Raw genomic sequence first — 21,641 nt, forward strand, 5'->3', positions numbered from 1 at the left:
AGTACACTTCTTTATAGAGAAGAAGAGAACTGTAAAGGTAGCCATACACTGGTCGATTTGCCATTAGATCGACCAACTGACAGATCCCTATCTGATCGATTCTGATCAGAGAGGGATCGAATGGCTGCCTTTACTGCAAGCAGAGTGTGAATCGATTTCAGCCTGAAACAGATCACAATCTGTTGAGCTGCTCCTGCCGCCTGTCTCCCCCCCCCGTATATATTACCTGAAGCTAGCTCCGGGTCCTCTTCTCCGTGCTGCACCGCATCCCACACCGCATCCCAGCGTACACTGTGTCACTCCGTGACCAGGATGTTCAAATACAGCACCCTCTATTTGAACTTCCTGGTCACTGGAGTGACACAGGAAGTTAAGCTAGCCATACACTGTACGCTGGGATGGAGCAGGAACAGAGTGGTGCAGCGTGGAGAAGATGCCCGGGAGCCAGCGTCAGGTAATGTATACCTGTATCAGATCGGCCGCCGCTAGCGACGCGCTCCCTACCCGTGGGCGATCGATGTTAATTTCCCGCACGGCGCGATTGATGGACCAATCCGATTTCGGGAGGAAATCTGGTCGGCGGGTGCGTTTAGCGCGAATGATTGGCAGCAGATTCGATCCCAGTGATCGAATCTGCTGTCAAACGGCGACAAATCGGGCCAGTGTATGGCCAGCTTAAGGATAGAGATTAGTTACCTGTGATATACATCGGCAGGAGGATGAGTTGTATTGTTCGGATGAGTCCTAAAAAGAGCTTCCACAATAATTGGGTTTGTGCAAAGGTGATGAAAGTCTGAGATTTGTGTAATACATTGTAAGTCATCAGGTATGAAAGACTTGACGTCCTCGGCATCCTGGCAGCAGATGCTTGCTAAGTCCGTTGGCATGGAAATACAGTTTCCACATAAACACCAGTTGCTGTTCCCAATTCTACCTGTAACTGGTGCATGGTCAGATGTTGATGCTTCTGACCCTTCATTGTCTGTCTGTAAGGGCCTTCTTGGATTGAATGGGAAGCTGCAATCTTCATCAAAATATGGGAAAGTAGCGTAGATCTCGTCCATAACCATTTGTGTCTAAATTAAGAAAACACACACATTACACTCTATAAAAGTACTAAAATTGATATAGACTTTGCAAATGATAAAAATAGCAAAATAATTAAACGGGTATAAAAATACTGTTTGTGGCTAACAAGATCCTTCCATTCATTCAGGTTTCCGAAGCAATTGAATTACCTTTCTAAACCACTATACATTTTTTCAACCACAATTGTCATTTTCACTAAATTAGGATCTCTTGTGCTCCATGCTTGTGGTGCGTTTCTACTGTTTGGCGAAGGGTTAAGGGCGCTGCCACATGACATATTTTACTATTCCGTTATCGAATTGCATTTATTTCCCCATTGCAAGTACACTGGGCCATCACAAGGCCACCCTCATCAGTGGTGCGTGGTTTATTTCACTTTACAATTGCAGTGTCTGATGCAGTGTTGCTGTGTTTGTCAAGTCAATGGGAGTGCATGCAACTCGCATTGCAAACATAGTGTTATGCGATTTGTACTGCGATTTCACATTGGGAACATTTTACATCAACCTTTGCATGTCAGGAAACACAATAGTGCACACAGATCAAACATGAAACTCACTGTGAAACATGCACTTGCCAGGAGCTGCTATCACAATGTCATTCTATGTCATCATGACATCACTAACGCAGAGCTAGTGATAGGCCCACTGCACCTGATGGGGTGCTGGCAGGCAGAAGGATACTTTCCAAGCCTCCAGTAACATCTAGCAGCCTTGCTCTAACTCCTCGTGGTGTCTTTATCGGGTTCCAGCATCCAAGTACATAAGCTGGCCTGTCACCTGACCCAATGCAGGTCATGTGCGGGAGAAGATGGAAAGATGCTTGCAAGGAGATACATAAAGGCTGCTACTAGATGTCACTGTATTATCAGTGACTATTTCAGGGTGATTTTTTTTTTCCCTGGATGCTCAAGCAACTGGCATGCACATATCTTTCATCAGGCTATCCCTGCTTATGCCAGATGCTCGGAACTCTACTCTATTATACAAAGTAAACTTACCCTTTGTGCTCTCTCCTCAGCAGTCATTTCTGAATCCACATATTCCGGTCATCCTGCTGCTTGGAATTCAGTCTGAAAAAAGATTATGTAATAAAAAAAATTAAATAAAAAAAGTATATTGCTTGATAGAGATACATACATTCATGTGTATTTAAACATACTGTCACATGAGCCAGGACTAAATGGATTGGGAAACATTTAGGGGTCCCCAAAGTATACAGCATTCCTCTGATTCACTGGCCAACCCATGCGTTGGAGAAACATGCATGGGTTGGAAAGAAATAGACTTCCACATTACAAACAGTGGTTCCGGGCTGTCTTGGACTTATGGCCCATACTCACGGGCTACAATTGTCACCGCAACCACGTGGCACGCGTGTTGCGGCAACAGGTCACCCATAAGCATGGCGTGCGCCCCCCCGAACCATCACTGTTGTCGCCAGGCGATTGGCGCGGTCAATCGCCTAGCGACAGTTGGCGCCGCAACTGCCGCTAGTCCGCATGTGTATGCCGACTAGCGACAGAAACCTAATAGCCGGAGCACTGAGTTTCTGGCGGGGGGGGGGGGGGGGGGGGGGGGGGGGGGGGAGGAGGAACGTCGGCAACAGCTTCCGCCGCATCACTGATCCCTCTTCCGCGGTATGTATGCGGAGGGACCTGGCGACGAGCTGTCGCCGAACTGTCGCGCACACGCTCCCGTGTGCTAGCGACAATCTACAAAAGTAGCCCGTGAGTATGGGCCATTACTTAGCCCTGTGATGTCACAGGCCCTTGGAAGGTGCCAACATGGCTTGAGACATTTAACACCTTGAGAGACAGTGTGTCTCTAAAAGGACTATAGGTCCAGGAAGATTATCACCTGATTTAATTATCTCTGTGGGGAGCCGTTGTAATGTGTACAGTAGTGTATTCCAGGTGCTGGACCTTATTGTGTACAGATAGATAAGATAAACTGTTTAAAAGATAAACTGGTTGGGATGGACAATCCTTCCCAAAGGTGGGGGCTCTGCTGTTGTGTATAAAATGTCTTGTTTGACTGAATAAAGGGAGTTACTGTTTAGAATCACAGAAGTTCAGAGTGCTGTCTCTTGCTTCTGTGCTGGCTTGCTTAAAGTGAACCTAAAGCCTGGAAAAAAAAAGTTGATATTAACTCACCTGGGGCTTCCCTCAGCCCCCTGCAGCCGATCGGTGCCCTCGCAGCCCCGCTCTGACGCTCCAGGACCGGCCGACGAACACTTCCGGTTTGGCCGTCACCGGCCGACAGGCATAGGAACGTGAATGATTGTTCGCGTTCCCAGCCTGTATATCGCCCCCTATGCTGCTATTGTGGCCAGGAGGGAACGCGAACAATCACTCGCATTCCCATGCCTGTCGGCCGGTGACGGCCAAACCGGAAGTGTTTGCCGGCAGGTCCTGGAGCGTCAGAGCGGGGCTGCGAGTGCACCGATCGGCTGCAGGGGGCTGAGGGAAGCCCCAGGTGAGTTAATCTCATTTTTTTTCCAGGCTTTAGGTTCACTTTAATGACATTGGTTCTGCCCAATGCATAGGTTTATCCCAGTACTGTCCTGCAGCTGAGTTAGTTCCTGAGGTTCTGGTAGCGTTGACTTGACGGAGTGGCCCGGGTCAGGGTCTAGCAAGCGGTTCCGTCACACATACCTCTTCCAGGATGGAACATTCATAAGAACTTTCTTCCACTTCTGTGTGGATACTACTCATGTGTAAAATCTTCAGACTCACTGGAAGTGTATGACTCATCCAGATTTACTAGATATCCAAGAGTTTCTGGTTCACATTCAGTACTGGAACTTGACATTTTGAACCTATTGGATGATAATCTTACATAATTATAGATTTATTTATTTTTTTATTATTTTTCAAAAACCAGTAATTATATGCCCCGAACTACAAAGATAAGTAACATATGGCATGTTAGTACAATGTGTTTCTCAATCAAACACCTGCTTGATAGTCAAACACAGTACACTATTTTCCACTCACCAGTTGGGCTAATTTGACACTGGGCTATTTTTATTCAGAGAACAGGGTTACAGTGTAGGTAGAAAAGGCATATTGAGTGCGTTTTGCACACCAATACAACGGATACATGTCAATGCATACTACGCCACCATGGACAGCATGGTGGCATAGTGATTAGCGCTCTTGCCTTGCAGCGCTGGGTCCCTGGTTCAAATCCCAGCCAGGTAAACATCTGCAAGGAGTTTGTATGTTCTCCCGTGTCTGTGTGGGTTTCCTCCGGGCACTCTGGGTTCCTCCAGCACCCCAAAACATACAGAGAAGTTATTTGACTTCTCCCTAAATTGGGCCTAGACTACAATACATATATACTACACGATCGATGCATAGACATAGGACTATGGTAGGGATTAGATTGTGAGCTTCTCTGAGGGACAGTTAGTGACAAGACTATATACTCTGTACAGCGCTGTGGAAGATGTCAGCACTATATAAATACTAAATAATAATAATGCTACTGTAAAGGCTTCTGCAGGCAGTGGATGCACCTGCACAGCCCACGTGCTTGGTACTAGCGCTTGACAGGAACCCCCTCTCTGCCCCCAGAGTCTCACATCTGAGCGTGGCCGCAGCCAGGCTCAAGTGTAACAAGTTGTGGTCCTCTGCTGCCAGGTTACTTCACCACTTGACACGCGTGGTGCTACAACCGTTGCCATATGGCTGTATTATCATTGAAAGGCAGAGACTAGCAGAGACGGAACTAGACTACAGGTTATAAACCTGTTCTAGTCATATGGTGGAGGGCTGGTGGCGCCAACAGAGCACCACAAGAGTGATGTTATGTGGGGGCTGGATAGTGGGGAGAACCAGGGCAGATAGTCCCCCAGTATATGTAGCCACGCATGAGAGCTCCCAGTATAGGTTAGCCAGGGATAGGTGCTCCTGGAGGATGTAGCAGTAGGTGAGCGTGGGCACAGAGCAGTTACAAATCACCTTCCGGCATGCACACTGCATCCATCTTCTCCCTCCTAGGCATCCATTGCATTTGTAACAGGCCCCCGTGAGGTCATACCTGCATGTCATCACAGTGGCCACGCGTGTGTGGATCCCGGAAGGTAATATGTAACTGCTCTGTGTCCACGCTCACCCACCTCTACACTTCGGTCAGTCGCCCACTCCAGCTACCTCTACAAATGGCCATGGGGAGAAAACCACTCAGCCAATCGACCCAAGTGATCCACCAGTTTGCCAAGCAGCGGATTAATCTTGCCCGAGTCGTCCAATAACGACTGCCTGTGCTGGGAATCCAGCATTTGCATATTATTATTAATTTATTTAGCGCCTACATCTTCCGCAGCACTGTACAGAGTATATTGTCTTGTCACTAACTGTCCATCAGAGGAGCTCACAATCTAGTCCCTTCCATAGTCATATGTGTATGTATGTATCATGTAGTGTGTGTATCGTACTCTAGGGCCAATTTATGGGGAAGCCAATTAACTTATCTGTATGTTTTTGGAATGGTTGAGGAAATCGCAGTGCCCGGAGGAAAATCAAGTCGATACAGGGAGAACATACAAACTCCTTGCAGATGTTGACCTGGCTGGGATTAGAACCTGGGACCCAGCGCTACAAGGCGAGAGCGCTAACCATGACGCCACCATGCTGCCCATGTCAGCCCCTGATGTGCAAATGTTGCATTCCCGGCACAAGCAGTCCTTATTGGACAACTCGGTCAACATTCATCAAGCTTGTGGACAGAGCTTTACAGTATAGCAACATATTCAACCACACTGCTAGCAAAGGTGTGTTCAAACATGGGCATGAAATAACAGCAATTGAATATTTGAAATTTTTACATTATTATACAATCCACTATTGTAAATTATCGGGTAATTTACTGATATTCTACCATCACCCTCTGTACTTCACACTATGCAATGTGACTATACAATCTTACAAACATCCATGTACTATAAACACCAATAAGTTTCAGGTAGTGTCTTATACTACATAAAAGTAGTAAGATTGGAGATTGATTGTACAGTCAGACTGCATACAGTGTGGCCATCCTTTACTCTCAAATGAACTCTCCTCTATCTAAAGCCTAATACACACAATGAGATTTTATTGCCGATTTACTGCCAGATCTAGTATGTCCAGCATGACCCTTCTTATTTCCAATCGATTTTCCTTAGACGTGAATGGGAAATCAATCGGAAATCAGATCGGCCATGCAGTGGCGTAGCTAGAAACCTCTGGGCCCCGATACGGAATCTGGATGTGGGGCCCCTCCCTCCCGGCAACAACAGCCCCCCCCCTCGCAACACCCGAAGCACACACATATCCAAATCCCCATAGCTGTGCATGGCTATATCAATTCCGCTTTCCAGCAGCATGGCTGCCATGTTCAATTTGCAAACATACGCAGCACCCACAGGAAATAGGGCAATTAGTAGCAAAATGCCAGTCTGAAGGAAAATAATTGTTATGTGCGCAGCATACACCAGAAAATAATCGTTATGGGGGCAGTCACCAGAAAACAATTGTTATGTGGGGGCAGTCACCAGAAAATCATCGTTATGTGGGGGCAGTCACCAGAAAATAATCGTTATGTGGGGACAGTCACCAGAAAATAATCGTTATGTGGGGGCAGTCACCAGAAAATCATTGTTATGTGGGGACAGTCACCAGAAAATAATCGTTATGTGGGGAGAGTCACCAGAAAATAATCGTTATGTGGGGTTAGTCACCACAAAATAAACCTGTACAAATAAAAAAAAAATTCACTCACCTGGCCAGCCTCTGACGTGAGCTCCCCGACGTGCAACCAGCCTCCCTCGTGCAGCTCCTCCAGCGACGATCCTGCAGCGGAGCAGCCAGTTTCTCCCTAGCTGACAGGCAGAGTGCAGGGCTACGGGAAGATGGCGCCCGAAGCCCTGTACTGGAGACACAAATAGTCTCTAGTGCAGGGCTTCGGCAGCAATCTTGCCGTAGCCCTGCTCTGCCTCCGGGAGCCAGTCCCCACAGTGCGCTGCGGGGATTTCAACACCTGGGGGGGGGGGGGGGGGGGTCCAGGCCCCTGGGCCCCTCCCCTGCCTCTTTAGGAGGCAGGCCCAGCCGCCACCGCGACCCCTACGCCCATGCTGGAAATAGTTTATCTGGCAGCACATCTGCCGGAAAATCTCATTGTGTATATTAAGTATTAGCCTAAAGCCCAATCTACAAGATATAATTCTTTATTCAATTACGATTCTATTTACGATCCGATTAAATTGGACATGTCCGATCGGGATTCGATTGTTTTGCAATGGCAAATCAAATTGAATAGAATCCAGAACGGACATGTCGGATTTAATCGGATCATAAATAGAATCGTAATTGAATAAAGAACCGTATTGTGCTGATTGGGGTTAATACGAACCAAACACACTACAGCCCGGAGTACGAACTACAATGTAGCCTACCTCTGCTGCACTACTTCTCCCAGCAAGTTACTATCGATCCGCACATCCACTGCAGCAGCAGCACGATTATTCAATTCTACCATTCTCCATATGCTCTCTCCCGCACACCTCTGGTATTTATAGCCAGAGAAGTGTTGGTGATGCTATAGATGACAATGTAAAGGCACACCAGTAAATTCAGGAGGTGCCTGATAAAGTAGCACTGCAAGATCCCCTAATGAATAGCCTCCATTTTCAGGCTCAGGTGACCACTATCTGTTGACCTAACATCTCCGGCACATCGATTGTAGTCGAACGTAGATTGATGGTCCATACCATTATAATAAATCATATTGGGTGGCAATCTATACTTGCATGGGCACCTCTATACAGAACACATCACATAACTGGATGCAACAACAGTTACAATTCACTCCTAGCTCTGCTGAGATGGACCGGTTCTGAAAAGACCTGCTGCCACCATTATAAAAATTAAAAATAAGCAGAAAAAAAAAATCATTATGTCACTGCAGAGTAATACTATTATCTGGATTGTATAAAAAAAAAAAAAAAAAAAAAAAAAAAAATTATAAATGAAAGTAGGTTTGGTAACCAGGATTAGTCTTACCTTGAATGTATCTGTGTAAATCCAGGAACAGATGTATCTGCAGGTATGTCTGTCTTCTTCCACAGTTTGTGTTCCAATACACTGCTTCTTAAGAACAAGCGACACCCATGCTAACCTAGAAATAAAAAAACACATATATAAGTAGATAAATACTACTTCTACTTGCATAACAGATGTATTGTGCTATCCACGTACTGATTCCTGTGAATTTTATAAAGGAAAAGCAGAAAATTCTATTCAAGGCAGTGGCCATCTTGCCAAGCTAATGCTGACATCATATCCCCCCCGACTTGTTTTCCCCCCTCCCTTCTCTTGCTCATTGTGTATTCATTAGCTGCCCTCCTCCGAGTCTTCAGACACTCCCACTGAGGTGTATACTAGGAACTACACTGTCTCTTCCTCCAATCGCTGATTCACCTCAGCCTTGCTTGTAAACACAAGTGAGCAGAGGTGTTTCAGATAAGAAAGCTAGGCAGGGAAATAAATGGAAGAGGAGGAATATATTATAGATAAAAAGAACTCCCAGCATTCAACTCTTTGGCACTGTTTGGCACATTGTTCATACATTGCTTTCAACTTTAAAAATGATAGTAATTTCACGTAACTATCACTTAAAATATTATTGATATTTCATTTAGTATTACATTCACTGCCTATTTATGAATAGAGATGGGCGGAACCTTTTTTTATGTTCGCGAACCGGGTTTGCAAACTTCCGCTGAAGGTTCGGTTCGCGTTAAAGTTCTCGAACCACAATAGACTTCAATGGGGATGCGAACTTTGAAAAAAAAAATTATGCTGGCCACATAACTGATGGAAAAGATGTTTAAAGGGGTCTAACACCTGTAGCGGGGGGCATGGCGGAGTGGGATACATGCCAAAAGTCCCCGGGAAAAATCTGTATTTGACGCGAAGCAGCGTTTTAAGGGCAGAAATCACATTGAATGCTAATTTGGAGGCCTAAAGTGCTTTAAAACATCTTGCATGTGTATACATCAATCAGGTAGTGTAATTAAGGTACTGCTTCACACTGACACACCAAACTCACCGTGTAACGCAACGCAAACAGCTGTTTGTGCAGTGACGGCCGTGCTGGACTAGTGCGCGCACCATGGCGAGAGTGCAGGTTTTGGTGGCTTTACAGCCCATATGGTTCACTGAACAGAACAGGTATGCAGTGTCGGGTTCACTGAACAGTACAGGTATGCAGTGGTGGGTTCACAGAACAGGTATGCAGTGGCGAGTTCTGTGAAGAGATGTCTGCATACCTGTACTATTCAGTGAACAGGTATGCAGTGGCGGGTTCACTGAACAGAACAGGTATGCAGTGGCGGGTTCACTGAACAGAACAGGTATGCAGTGACGGGTTCACTGAACAGAACAGTTGAACCCACCACTGCATACCTGTACTGTTCAGTGAACACGTCACTGCATACCTGTTCTGTTCAGTGAACCCGCCACTGCATACCTGTTCTGTGAATAGATGTATGTGAGGAGTGATCAGCAGTCTGTGGAGGAAGGTGACATGAGGACAAGTAAAGAGGAAGAAGAGGAGACATATGTGAGGAGTGACTGATCAGCAGTCTGTGGAGGAGGGTGACATGATGAGGACAAATAAAGAGGAGGAAACTGTTACAGAGAGCAATACAGGGTGGAGTCCCGGCATCAGGAACCTCTCAGAGAGTCGTCTCTCTGTATCCACAGACTGTACAACGAATGATGATGTCATTGGACAAGAGTCTCCTGCAGATATCCTGTTTACCCCAAATATTCTCCCAGACTCCCCTCATTTGTCTAACCCTGAAAGGCCCCATACCCAGCACAGCTCTCCCCCTGCTGGAGGGTCTCATTCCTGTTCCACATGTGGGAAATGTTTTGGAGAGAAAGGAAACCTTATCAGACATTAGAGATCTCCCACTGGTGAGAAGCGCTATTCATGAGCTGAGTGTGGGAAATGTTTTGGAGAGAAAGGAAACCTTATCAGACATGAGAGATCTCCCACTGGTGAGAAGCCGTATTCATGTGGTGAGTGTGGGAAATGTTTTGGAGAGAAAGGAAACCCTATCAGACATGAGAGATCTCCCACTGATGAGAAGCCGTATTCATGTGCTGAGTGTGGGAAATGTTTTGGAGAGAAAGGAAACCTTATCAGACATGAGAGATCTCACACTGGTGTGAAGCCGTATTTAATGTGGTGAGTGTGGGAAATGTTTTGGAGAGAAAGGAAACCTTATCAGACATGAGAGATCTCCCACTGGTGAGAAGCGCTATTTATGTGCTGAGTGTGGGAAATGTTTTGGAGAGAAAGGAAACCTTATCAGACATGAGAGATCTCCCACTGGTGTGAAGCCGTATTCATGTGGTGAGTGTGGGAAATGTTTTGGAGAGAAAGGAAACCCTATCAGACATGAGAGATCTCCCACTGATGAGAAGCCGTATTCATGTGCTGAGTGTGGGAAATGTTTTGGAGAGAAAGGAAACCTTATCAGACATGAGAGATCTCCCACTGGTGAGAAGCCGTATTCATGTGCTGAGTGTGGGAAATGTTTTGGAGAGAAAGGAAACCTTATCAGACATGAGAGATCTCCCACTGGTGAGAAGCCGTATTCATGTGCTGAGTGTGGGAAATGTTTTGGAGAGAAAGGAAACCTTATCAGACATGAGAGATCTCCCACTGGTGAGAAGCGCTATTCATGTGCTGAGTGTGGGAAATGTTTTGGAGAGAAAGGAAACCTTATCAGACATGAGAGATCTCACACTGGTGAGAAGCCGTATTCATGTGGTGAGTGTGGGAAATGTTTTGGAGAGAAAGGAAACCTTATCAGACATGAGAGATCTCACACTGGTGAGAAGCGCTATTTATGTGCTGAGTTATTATCAATATTATTTAAATATGTGACAATGAATGTATTATGTACTGCGCAGGCGCAGAACCGGCGGACGTCCGATGACGTCAGCGCGCCGGCGTTGGACGTAGAAGTGCCAAGAAATGGAGCGCAGAAGAGCCCGACCTGGCAGCCGCCCTGGCCAGGTCGGGCACCGGAGACCACCGGGAGCCTGCGGAGCGGCGGCGAGGGCACCTCCTGCCTGCCACGGGCTGCAGGAAGCCCCAGGTAATTGGAAATTTATTTTTATTTTTTTAATCCTCTCCCTGAACCTTCCCTTTAAGGCAAATACAAAATTGATTCGAAAAGAAAACCTTCATAACTATATTTCATTTAAACAGTAGATGGCACTGTTTGTAGGATATATTAACACAATAAACACAAGTATTGAAATAGTGTAGTGGATTAGTCAGATGCCTGTGGTTAGCAGACTCGTAATTTTGCGAGTTCAAATCTCAGGAGACTTAAAAAAAATGTTTTAATATATATTTTAAAAACACAGAACATTCTTAAATAGATGCTTTTCATTCTATAATTATTTTCATAGAAAAAGATATATAAATGATAGATGATGCATAATATTTAATAAATTTCATGAACTGATTTAATTGATGTAAATAAAGAAGAGTAAAAATACTACATTCATTGATTGTCACATATTTAAATAATATTGATAATAACTACAATGGTTTTAACCACTTCGCCACTGAGGGGTTTTACCCCCTGACCACCAGAGCAATTTTCACCTTTCAGCGCTCCTTCCATTCATTCGTCTATAACTTTGTTTTTTCCGCCACCAATTAGGCTTTCTTTAGGTGGGACATTATGCCAAGAATTATTTTTTTCTAAATGTGTTTTAATGGGAAAATAGGAAAAATGTGGGGAAAAAAATAATTATTTTTCAGTTTTCGGCCATTATAGTTTTTAAATAATGCATGCTACTGTAATTAAAACCCATGAAACGTATTTGCCCTTTTGTCCCGGTTATAAAACCATTTAAATTATGTCCCTATCACAATGTTTGGCGCCAATATTTTATTTGGAAATAAAGGTGCATTTTTTTCAGTTTTGCGTCCATCCCTAATTACAAGCCCATAGTTTATAAAGTAACAGTGTTATACCCTCTTGACATAAATATTTAAAAAGTTCAGTCCCTAAGGTAACTATTTATGTATTTTTTTTAATTGTAAATTTTTTAATTTTTTTTTAATTACAAAAAAAAAAAAAAAATGGGGAGTGTGGGAGGTAATGAGTTAATTTTATGTGTAAAAGTCATGTATTTGTATGTGAAAAATGTGTAGGGTGTAGTTTACTATTTGGCCACAAGATGGCCACAGTAACTTTTTGTTTTAATGCGACCTCCAAGCTTCCTTCCGGAAGCTTGGAGGAAGAATAAGGAGGCTGGACACGTGAGTTTTTTCTCACAATGATCGCGCTGCCCATAGGAGAGCAGCTGATCATTGCGGGGCTTAGATCAACGAACGGGAATGGATTTTCCCGTTCATTGATCTCTGGGCGAGCGGGCGGTGGCGGTTTTACTAGCGGCGGGCGGCGTGTTTACGAGCGGGAGCGCGGGCAGCGTCGGGAACGCGGAAAGTACGTGTTTCTCCGTCCCTGGTTTTTAAAGGATGGAAAAAGGGGCGGAGAAATACGTACGCGCGGGGGTAAAGTGGTTAAAAAATAAATAAATAAAAATTTGTTAACTAAGAAAGGACGAAAAATATCGTTTAGGAGAAATGTTTGCCAAAAAATTATTAGAAGGCGGGTCGAAATAAACTATTAAAGAACGAAAAATATCGTTTAGGAATTGAATAATTAGAAGATGGGTCGAAAGGAACTATTAAGGAACGACAAATATCGTTTTGGAGAAATGATTACATAAACTATAAATACCGTTCAAAACCACGGACTAATTGTCACCTAAACGAAAAATAGCGTTTTGGACGGCGGCGCCATTTTTTAACAGTATAAAACGAAAAATAACGTTCAATAATGCATTTATATGGGGCGCCATTTTTTAAAAACGGTAAATGGCGCCATTTTTAACTAGACGCGAGCAGAGGTGTTTCAGATAAGAAAGCTAGGCAGGGAAATAAATGGAAGAGGAGGAATATATTATAGATAAAAAGAACTCCCAGCATTCAACTCTTTGGCACTGTTTGGCACTAGGGCCAGTGCTCCTAAAGTATGTGATAATTCCAAACCATAATATAAAGTGGCTGGATAGAGTACTGGTTAAGGGCTCTGCCTTTGACGTGGGAGACCAGCAGGGTTCAAATCCTGGCTAGGTCAAGTACCTATTCAGTAAGGAGTTCAAGGCAAGACTCCCTAACACTGCAGGGTGGCCTTTTGAGCGCGTCCCAGTGGCTGCAGCTCTTGAGCGCTGAGTCCGACAGGAGAAAAGCGCTATACAAATGTTCAGATTATTATTATTATTATTATTATTATTATTATTATTATTATTATTATTATTATTATTATTATTATTATTATTATTATTATTATTATTATTATTATTATTATTATAGAAAAAGTTTTGCAAGTTTTGAATGCAGGGTTAGCATCTTTAGGTGGGGGTGATGACTCCCTGGTGGGGGGGGGGGTGGCATCTGGGAGTCCCCTTTAACAAGGGGACCCCAGCCCAGATGCCCACCCCCTCCCAGCAGAAATGAGTATAGGGTTACAAAGTACCCCTTACCCATCTCCACAAAGGGTTAAATGAAATAAAAACACAACCACGAAAAAAATCCTTTAATGTTCTTAATTAACCAGAAATACTTACCTGTAGCTTTAAAAAAAAAAAATTCCCACACCAATATCCTCGGTAAATGATCCCACATATACAGTATCCTCTTATCTTGCTATCTTCAATTAAGTTGATTGATCTCTGCCGCCCCCCACGTAGCAGAGAATGCGTTCTTTGGGACGCATAGCTGCCATCTCCCGCTGTCTCTCCCCACCTGCCTTCACCCGTCACCCTCACACCAGGTGCCAGCCTAGCCGAGGGTGACAGGTAAAGGCAGGTGGGGAGAGACAGCGGGAGACGGCAGCTATACGTCCTGCACAGGACGCATTCTAAGCTATACTAACGGTTCATGAATGATCCAGTTCTTTTTTAATGAATCGGCTCTTTAATGAATCAGCTCTTTTTTCTTTGAAAAACTTTAAAATCGATTTTCTCAAAAAGTAGAAGGTCTTTTTGACATTTTTATTTTCCCTCTTGTAGTCACTGAAAAAAACTCAGGTGTTACACCACTTGAAACATCTTTTCCATCACTTTTCTGGCCAGCATTAATGTTTCTAGTTTTCAAAGTTCGCCTCCCCATTAAAGTCTATTGCGGTTCGCAAAAGTTCATGCAAACCAAACTTTTGCGGAAGTTCGCGGTTCCGAACTGAAAATCGGAGGCCATCTCTAGTCCTGACAATCTTGGGAGTTGATGGGACTTATCTTCTTCTGAGCACTGTACTTTGGTCCAGGGCCGCACAAAAATCACATCAGCACGACCTCGCACAGAGCTGCCGGGTGGCCTTCCTCTGGGTTTGCCTCTACCTTTTTCGTCCATATGGGGGGGGGGGGGGGGGTGAAGTGAAAGATGACTTTCACTGACTTGACTAATACAATGTGTAGTCACACAGGTGCAGTTAACAGGTATTCACAGAGTGGTATATCCCACTGCGTGCACTCACGTAGGTAGGTGGGTGGGTGCACGCAATATGCACCCACCCACCATATATGGTATATGCAGTGATGGGTATTACAAATGTGCACCTGGCACACGCACGTACCGTGAACAGGTACAGTGACTGGTGGTATTAAATATCACACTGCGTGCGCTCACTTAGGTAGGTGGGTGCACTGTGAACAACAGGTAGGTATATGCAGTGATGGATGGGTATTATAATGTACACCTGTCACACACAGACAAGTACCAGTCAGGCACAGTGACACTGCTTGCGCTCACGTAGGTAGGTGGGTGCACTGAAGTGAACAACAGGTAGGTGTATGCAGTGATGGGTATTATAATGTGCACCTGGCACAGTAGTAATTATACCACCAAGGAGCCAAAGGCCAGCTGCAACTGACTGACAGGGCTGTATATAATGCAAGTGGGCCACACACAAAAAAAAAAAAAAAAAAAAATCACAAGAAAAAGATTAGCTCTCAAAAGAGCTGTTCATGGGTGCTTTTTTTTGTGTGTGTGCAATAAGGATTAGCAAGGAGCAAGCTAACAAGCCTACAAGAGCCCAAGTAAGCTTTCCCTATAGGTCTCTGCACAGCAGCTCTCCCTTCTCTAATTACTGCAGGCACACAAGTGAATGAAAATCCTGACACTGCCTGCGTTTTATAAGGGGGTAGGGCTCCGGGAGTGTAGCCTGATTGGCTACAATGTGCCTGCTGACTGATGTAGAGGGTCAAAGTTTACCCTAATGATGCACTATGGGGGGCCAATGAAACTTCCTGAAAAGTTTGCGGTTCTCCGTGATGGCGAACCACGGAAGTTCACCGGGAACCGGTCGGGCCATCTCTATTTCTAAATGTTTTCAAGTTCCAGTGGCTACAATGCAAAGTGTTATTAAAAAGATGTCCTGCACTGTAGAAAATCTCAGAGGACGTGGTTGAAAGCCAAAAGTGACACCTGTGCTGTCCAGGAGGACAGTGAGAGGTGAAAAACAATCCAAGGATCACCACCAAAGCCATCCTGGTGAATCTGGGCACTTCTGGTGGCAATGTCTCAAGGCAGACAATAAAACGGACACTGCACACTGCTGGGTTCCACAGATGCAGACCAAGGAGGACACCACTTTTCCAGATAAAGGCACACAAAAGCTCATTTGGCCTTTGCAAATGCTCATCTGGACAAAGAAGAAGACTTCTGGTCTTCTATGTTATGGTCAGACGAAACAAAAACACACAATATTTTATTAGCAGAAGTTGGCACTAAGGAGACTAGAACACCTAAGCTGCAAGTTCCAAAGAGGGGATCCCAGGACCCTCAAAAATCAACTATAAACAATTTATAAATAAGGAACACGCGCTAATGATGATGATTTAATCTATAAAATTCTCATGTACATAGATAAAATGCTAAAAAAAAACACACCTATAACAAAACACTCATGCCTTTCATACTATTCACAATCATACCATAAATTCATCAGGTGTATCAAAAACCTCTTCCTAACAACCTGAGCTAATTAAGATCTACACCTAGACTCTAGATTGCTTGTTGGCAGTCCTTAATAGCATAGGATTCCTGGAGCATAGAAAAAAGGCTTTTTTCTTTTCTTTCTTTCTTTCCAGCAACTATTCCAAAAATAGATCGTATATTAAGATCCTATTCATGAGAAGAGTTGATCAATTTTGTGCAATAAACAGGTGTCAGTTCCAACAGTGCATCACTCAGCCTCAGTGGATTCAGCCCGTTTGATATGTGCTGTCAGTTTTTCACACAGGCATCTTTTAAGACTTTATAAGTCACAATGCATAGATCAGCCTCAGTGGATTCAGCCCGTTTCATATGTGCTAACAGTCTCGTTTACAAGCGCTTTTTCAAGCGTGACTTTACAGCAAACTATGTTCAATCAGAGTACCTCTATGTCTTAGAAGCTCCTCTCCCCGATCTTCAAGCTATAGACTCAGCCGGGTACTTCAGAGCTCCCTTTTCCGTTCAGCTCTCGGCAATGCCTTCTTCAGGAGGATTGATTTTACTCGACATAGTTCATCCACTTTTTAAGTGGATGAACTATGTCGAGTAAAATCAATCCTCCTGAAGAAGGCTAACGTATTATAGCTGAAACGCGTAGAGGTTCTCTTGTAACTGAATAAACCGTTTCTGGAGCATTTAGGAACTAAACTGGCCGCAATAGCGCTTAGCGACCATTTGCACATCAAAGGATCCTATTGCTTTAAGGTGACGTCACCAGAAAGAGCAGCTTACGGCTTGCTGGAACAGACAGCGGGCGTCACGCTGAACTTGTCAGCAGGAAGTGACGTATGCGACCAAGCATTGCCGAGAGCTGAACGGAACCCAGCAGTGTGCAGTGTCTGTTTTCCTTATTTATAAAAAACACACAATACATGAGAATTCTCAACGACAACATCAGGCAGTCTGCTTAGAAACCTGGCCTTGGGCACCAGTGGATATTTCAGCATGGCAATGACCCAAAACACACAGCAAAAGTGGTGAAGAGATGGTTAGCAGACAACATAAACGTTTTGAAGTGGCCCAGCCACAGTCTTGACTTGAATCTAATTGAGAATCTGTGGAGGGAGCTAAAGATCAGGGTGAGGCAAGAAGACCAGGGATGCTCATCCGGATCCGGGTACAATATCCGACCATTTTTCCGCTATCCGGGTCGGATCCGGATAACTGGGCCACTATCTGGATAGCACCCGGATACCTGGGCCACTATCTGGATAGCTGCATAATCCGGATACCCGCTGGTATCCGTCCAGATATTGTAACTAGTAAGGAGATGATTTCATTCTGCCAATCAGAGGGCTCCCAGCAGAAGCCCTAGCAACCAATCACAGAGGGGAACCCTGGCCAGCCCCACCTGACCTCATTGAGCCAATCAGAGGCCTTCAAGCCTAAGCCCTGGCACCCAATCACAGAAGGGAACCCTGGCCAGCCCCCCTGTATAGCAAGGAGGACTGGCATGATGAGACAGATCGTCCTTGCTTGTGTGGCTGGCTGGTCACTGACAGACTTGCTCCAGTGCTGGCTTAGCAAGTGCATCATACAGTGATAAACCTTAAGCTTTGAGTGCTAAAATCCTTCACTACACTATTGTTCTATTGTGTTTTTAGCTAGCTAGCTTGTAATTGTTTGCTTTCATTCACTCAGGTCCTGTCTGTGTAGGCCAGCAGGACAGTATATGGAATAGGATTACTGTGTTATTGTATTGTACTTAGTACTGCAGTTAGATGTTATGGCGGCGGCCTGGCGGGTACACACGGTGCGTTCCCGCACTCGATTTCCTGCTCGATTCCCCTCGCCGACATGTCTGATTTGCGTTTCGATGGATCGTTAGGTCGATTCGCATGTAAAGTATGCCAAATCGACCTAACGATCCATCGAAATGCAAATCGGACATGTCGGAAATAATCGAGTCAACGGGAATCGAGCGGGAAATCGAGTACAGGAATGCACCATGTGTACCCGCCAGGCCGCCACCATAACACAGTGTGCACTGTCTGTCCTCTACTCTGCGGTCTGTCACTCCGTGCTGATTTGATGCAAAGTACAACCCCGATTTTATTAAAGTAAGAGTACCCCACATCATCTGGTGACATCATCACGTATAAGTTGTACTATGTCTGCTGACACAGGCAGCTGGGGGAGGGGAAGCAAGGGCAAGAGGACAGGGAGCAACATTACAGCCACCCTCAGAAGATCTGCTGTGTCAGTATCGATCCCAGCGGGCAGCCTACCCTCAGTCAGCGAGCTTTTCGCTCCAGGCGCCGCGATTGAACTCAGGGCTGTTAGCCGCAAGGAGTTTGAGGAGGATGTTCTGGGTTTTGGAGGAGGGGGGGGGTACGATGATGATGGCATGAAGGACCGTGACTACCATCCACAGGATGGGGATGTCAGCTCTGACTGAGGAGGAGGATGCGTCGGTGGGTTTGGCACGGAGGATCAGCATTGCAGACAGTGGCCGTGGAATGCGGGACCCACCACATCCTTCTGCCGCTACCACCAGCCGCACCACTCAACCCCCACAGGGAGAAAAGCCGCAGCATCCCATTCAGGCCGCAGGGGAATCTTCACCTCCCCAATCTGGCCACCACGGTGCCACAGGCCACTGCTGCTGATACCGCCACCTATATTCAACCCAAAAGACAATTGCGGTGTCATTTTTTTGGAGGTGTCTGGGCTGAAAACTGTCATGTCCCAGTTGTGCGATTGGACTTTGGACACAATGTGGTCTGCACGACCGCTGTCTGGAACCTAGTCCTGATGTTAATTGACAGTTTTTGTTTTGTTTTTTTCCCCATTTTATGTCCACCAAATAATTAGTATTTCCCTTTAAAAAAAAAAAAAAAACATGATGCTGCATGCATCATTTACCCTAAAAACCATTTTAAAGCTATTTAAAGGGCACTTCCGGGTTTTTTATCTGGATACCCGAATAGGTCGGGTACCCGCGGGTGATTTGATCGGATATCCGGATCGGATATCCGGGTGGGAACTAAAAAGCACTACCCGAGCATCCCTGAAGAAGACCCTCCAACTTGAATGATTTGGAGCTTATTGCTAAAGATGAATGGGCAAAAATACCTGTGGAGACATGCAAAAAGCTGGTCTGCAATTATAGGAAGTGTTTGATCGCTATAATAGCCAATGGAGGTTTTTCTATTGATTATGGTATGAATAATATTGGACTGGACACTTGCTCAAATGAAAATAAAAGCTGAGATTCTACCCCCCCCCCCCCCCCACAAACACACGTACATACACACACACACACAATAATGCCTCTTGTACATAGTCTTATCCTTTGGGAGACGCATTTCCTGTCAAAAAAAAAAAAAAAAAAAAAAAAAACACTTGCTGGTTGAATAAAAGTAACTTTAAGTCAAAATTTGTCAGGGATATGAATAATTATGGGCAGCACTGTAAATAGCATCATCCTGATTCAAATCTTCTTGTATTTACTGATGGCTGACATGGTACAATACTCTACAGTCTATATCAGTGTCACCGGCCTTCAGAGAGCTTTCCCAGGCCAGGGTTTGTCTGACTTACCTTTGAAATGATAAAGAGGAATTTGAAGGTCAGGTGGAAGATAAGGCAAGGATGATTTATCCTGTATAAATTTCCAGCAGCAACTCCAACATCCACCCTGCAAGACAAAGCAGGACTACTATCACTGCACTGAGCCAGGAGAGAGAGGAGAGCTCTAGAGACTCCTAGTGGTAAAACATGAGTAATGCACCCATCAGCACACTGCTATGCAGGGCTTCGGACAAGCAAAACTCCCAACTCAGATTTCTTTATCCACAGCACTTCCAACCTCCTCCAATTACACATACATACAGGAAATAAATGGTAAATATACATTTCTTACCATAAAGGTGTGTTATCCCTGCCAGTGTGAATACTCCAGATAATATACAATCCTCACAAATGAAAGGCTATAGATGAGTCAGTGGTTAATAAGATGCAAATAAAACTGAGATTATGCAGAATTATGCAAATATATGCCATTTCAATGTTGCATAATTCGACATCAATGAATTATTTGAATCTTATTGGCTATTCAGTAACCTTATAACAAAGGACAGAGTTTGTATGTTCACCCGTGTCTATATGTGTTTCCTCCGGGCACTACAGTTTCCTCCCACATCCCAAAAACATACAGACTATGATACATACACTACACAATATAGACGTGGGGCTATGGTAGGCATTCAATTGTGAGCCCCTCTGAGGGACAGTTAAATAGGAATTGTAGTGAAAATACTACAATTGCTTATTGTGAGTTTCTTAAACCTGTCCTTGTGGCTCCCCAAAAGTGCATGGATTGCAGGCAACCTCACTTATGCACAGGTGGGGTAATTAGTGTCTCAGCTACATGAAATCCACCAAGCGGAGACAGATTTAGTCAGTGTTGGCCCATTGTAAAATCTTTCCTCTCCCTGGTTAACATTCTGAAATATATCACTGGTGTTGACGTGTTCAGTTCTGCCAGGTGATCTATGCGGAATGTTCATTACTAAGAGTTCTATGCACAGAGTGAAATACTGCTTGCTTGGCCGTTGGAAAAAGCCGTTATTTCCCACAATGCAATGAGGTTCTCAGAGAGCAAACGGTTAAGACCATGGTCATGACATTACACTGTGGGAGGGGTTTCACCACAATATACAGACTCCCCTGATGATCTATTAGAGAAAAGGTAAAGCTTTCTCATGGGAAAGGGGGTATCAGCTACTGACTGGAATGGAGTTAATTCCTTGGTTAATGACAAGACACTATACTGTGTACAGCTCTGCGTAAGGTGTCGGAGCTATATAAATACTAAATAGTAATAATAAAAACTTTATAACTGAACGGGTTCACTTTTGATTACATACAAATTTTATTATGCATCAGAGTCAGAAATTGGTTCGAAACGTAAACACCATTATCCTGATCTGAACCCATGATTTGGATATAGAGATGAGCGTAATGACTTAATTACGATTTTGCGAAATTTCACGTAATTAGTGTAATTACGATTATGGCCGTAAGTACATAATCGTAATGAAGGATTTCGCGAAATTCCGCGCAAGCGTAATTTTCGCGTAATTTTCGCATTACAGTGGGTATTGTGAAATTACGTTTGCCTTGCATGCAACCGTTTGTAAGCGTAGTTACATAACATAATTTCGCGATAGTTCATATTACTGTAAGTGTTAATTTTCGCGTCGTTTTCGCGTTACGGTATGCTACTTCGCATATAAAATTCGCCATGTAGTGATATTTCGCATCAAAATTCGCCATGCAGACGAAAATGCCTTTGGCGAAAATTTGCGAGCAACCCTGCTAACAAGTAATTACGAAAATCGTGAAATTACGAATAAATGCGAAATTACGTTATGGTTTAACGCGAAATTACGTTATGAACGAAATGCG

General features: G+C 44.4%; 1 long non-coding RNA gene across 1 annotated transcript; it reads right to left on the minus strand.

Annotated features, from left to right (window-relative positions):
- Nucleotides 1–632: 632 nt before the first annotated feature.
- LOC137538291 (uncharacterized) lies at nucleotides 633–19,845 on the minus strand. Its single transcript, XR_011024736.1, has 4 exons — nucleotides 19,773–19,845; nucleotides 8,138–8,252; nucleotides 2,090–2,161; nucleotides 633–1,076 (listed from the first exon to the last, which is right to left on the minus strand). It is a non-coding gene; the product is annotated as an uncharacterized lncRNA (long non-coding RNA).
- Nucleotides 19,846–21,641: the final 1,796 nt, after the last annotated feature.

Source organism: Hyperolius riggenbachi, chromosome 11 (assembly GCF_040937935.1).
Source record: "Hyperolius riggenbachi isolate aHypRig1 chromosome 11, aHypRig1.pri, whole genome shotgun sequence".
Lineage (NCBI taxonomy): Eukaryota > Metazoa > Chordata > Amphibia > Anura > Hyperoliidae > Hyperolius > Hyperolius riggenbachi.